The sequence below is a fragment of the Belonocnema kinseyi genome, chromosome 6 (assembly GCF_010883055.1).
Source record: "Belonocnema kinseyi isolate 2016_QV_RU_SX_M_011 chromosome 6, B_treatae_v1, whole genome shotgun sequence".
Lineage (NCBI taxonomy): Eukaryota > Metazoa > Arthropoda > Insecta > Hymenoptera > Cynipidae > Belonocnema > Belonocnema kinseyi.
The window spans coordinates 79,337,060-79,340,360 of NC_046662.1; positions in this window are offsets into that span (position 1 = coordinate 79,337,060).

Consider the following 3,301-nt stretch of genomic DNA (forward strand, 5'->3'; position numbering starts at 1 on the left):
AGTTATCTTGGGACAATAGCTGTTTTCTATACTTTTGGGACCTAACTGACTAGGAAATAACAATTACAACCCAGGGACAAAAATCTTGTTACATAGTGTTATAGTACCAATATACAAGAGAAAGGGAGATAAAAGCGATTGCAATAATTACAGAGGGATTAGCTTATTAAGCACTGTAAGTAAAATATATTCAAAAATACTTATTCGTAGGGTAATGAAAATAACAGAAACAAAGATTTGGGAAGTCCAAAGTGGGTTTACGCCAGGAAGGTCATTTACGGATCAAATATTTAGCTTAAAGCAAATAACAGAAAAAAGTTTGAGAGTAGGAAAAAAAGTTTTCTGTGCATTTGTTGACCTAGAAAAAGCTTTTGACAAGGTAGATAGAAGTAAACTTTGGGAAATTCTGAAAGAGTATGGAGTCAATGGATGTAAGGGTACGAGGGTTAGCGTTCGCAGATGATAAGGTTGTTATGGCAAAGTCTATCGAAGACCTACAAAGAATGTTGAATAAACTAGATGCAAGCATGAAGAGCGTGGACCTCAAAATTAACGCAAATAAGACAAAACTATGGTGTTCGAAGGAAGGAGTGGGAAAACGCTAAACAATATTTTATTAAATGATGAGAGAATTGAACAAGTTGATAAGTTCGTATACCTTGGTAGCTTATTTGCTAGGGACGGGAAGATAGATGAGGAATTAGATAGACGAATAAATGAAGGTAAGAAGGCTATTGGTAGAGCAGGTCCCCTTATCAGAAGTAAAAATATATCAACTAAAGCTAAAATGGCAATACATAATTCTATATTTGTACCGACTGTACTATACGGTAGCGAGACATGGACTTATCAAGAAAAAGATAAGAACGACTAACGAAACAAGTGTATCAAGGTAAAGTAAATGGCAACGTGCCCAGAGGTAGACCGCGGAAAGAATGGTTACAATGTGTGAATGAGACTCTACTTAGAAGAGACATAAGAAGTCACAGAAACACGAGAGCCTGCATGAAAAAATGCATGGACATAAAAGAAGCTAGAGAAGTATGCCAGGACAGGAAAGTATGGCGGCAAATAGTTAATAAAAAGAGTATCAGTAGAGTGAATGACACCTGAAACAAAGACCTTGGCTATTAATGGACCCAAGTGGGGAACCTTGCATAACGACTTCGTGAGGTTCTTCGCTTGGGGTGATTGCTAGAGAGATTGATGAGCAACCTGGGTCGGAGCAGTGTTGCGGAACGAACTTGTTATTTACTTAAATAGCACGAGAATTCTGGATCAATCCGAAAAATCTCTATTCCTTCCACACACTACTCCTTTCCCCTGCCGAATGAGTCACGCCTACCCTGAAAGGGAAATGGCTTAATGGTGTAATAATAATAATAAATCTTTTATTTATATTTGTCAGTGAAACTACAGTAAAGTACATGTTAATCGAATCAATGTCAAATAAGGTAGGTTCTACACCAAAACCGAAAATATTTTCTTAAAAATTTTATATATTTTCATAGAATTCAAACATTCTTATTTTGCGTTTATAACTTTGATGAGTTTTGTTATCCTCTTTCGTAATTCGTCGGAAAATTTGGATAAAGTTAAAAATCAACAAACAGGCGACTATTTGTTTGAACATATAAGAAGTCAGTTTTTGAAAGAAACATGCATCCTGCATATTGTAACGAAAAAGTGTGCAACCTGCGTTGTCAAGGTATTTTCAGAAGATCATTAAGCACCCGGATCTAATGCAAGGCTTTGTGCTTAAAGGTACTACGTATATGTTTCCTACAAACCAGAAGCTTAAAATCCATCAAAATTCCGAATGATAGTCTGTCTTCCAACAATTTATAAACGCCTTACAGCTGTCATTGCAGATAAGGTATATTTTCACTGACACGAGAATGAAATCCTTGGAGAAGAACAAAATGAATGCTGTGAAAATTCGAGGGGTAGTAAACACCATGGCATACATTGACTACAAGCAAGAGTTTCCTTCCGAACAAAATCTGCCCATCTGGTCATCGGCTGAACCGTCTTCTATACATGGATAAACCGAAGTTGTACGCTGGTATAGATCATAATCTGCAGCAAGTGATTGATGTTACAAAACAGCTTTCCAATGATATTCACATGAATTTCAGACTAGATAAATGCAAAACAGTAAATTTAACCAGAGGAGAATTAAGGTCAACAGAGCTCAACTGCCTTCACTATAAGACTCAGATTGGTTTTGAGGAGTTCTTTTAACTCGGCAAACAAAATCACGACATCCCGTGCAGAAATTTCAATATGGATCAGATCGGGGCCCGGTCTGGCAGAATTTGGCCCAAATAGGGCTATCTAGATGGGGCCAGACTCGAAATGAAACGCGATACCCGATCGGGGCCCAAGTACTGTGCCTAAATATAGCCCGATCTGGCCCCGATCTGGCCCCGAATGGGCCCATATTAGTGTCTTTGTATTATTTTTAATTAAAAGGGATTTTAAAATAAAAGAATAAAATCGTATATCAAACGTATAATACTTGAATTTATTCAATATTTTAAAGAATTAATAATCTAAAATAATAAAATTAGAAGCATGCTTAGTTAACTTATATAAAGAAGGTTAAATCAGTTTAATGGCGGGGGTTCTCTCAACCTTCTTTTTCCATCCCAGTCCTTAGCATTACTAAATAAATACTAAATAAATAAATAAATGTTGAAATGCATATAAAATAAATTATACAATAATATTACATTATGAATATAAATTAAATAATTAAAGTAATAATTTTCTTACCTAAAATAGAAGAGCACATAATATAGTCTTTAAATAGTTCTTTTCGTCCTACTCTCTTAACAGCTGTGAATTGCATACACAATTCCCTCGAAAAGCATTTTCTGATCATGTTAGTTATCGATTTACGAATAAAACCTTCTTTGTCGAGTAAGAGCGTCAAAGAAGCTTTCTGCAAATAAGTAGATGATTTATTTACAAAAATACCATTTTCTCTGAATCTGAACTACTCAGATTGAATTAATTCACATTGACGGATGTTGTATTTTTAAATTTTAATAATAATAAAGCTGCTAGCGAAATTTACATAAAAGTTATATAAAAGTCATAATTTAAAACTTACAAAACGAGAATTTCTTCCATCCTCAGTCCTTAATTTTTCATCGAAACTTTGAAAATCTTCAAATGTTTTGAAAGGTATCTGCAAATTATATTCTGTAGCAAATGTCTTTTTTGCAGTGTAGCTACTACCAAATGCATTTTCGACAAGAGCAATAAGGTCATAAATTAATAAAGAACATACTTT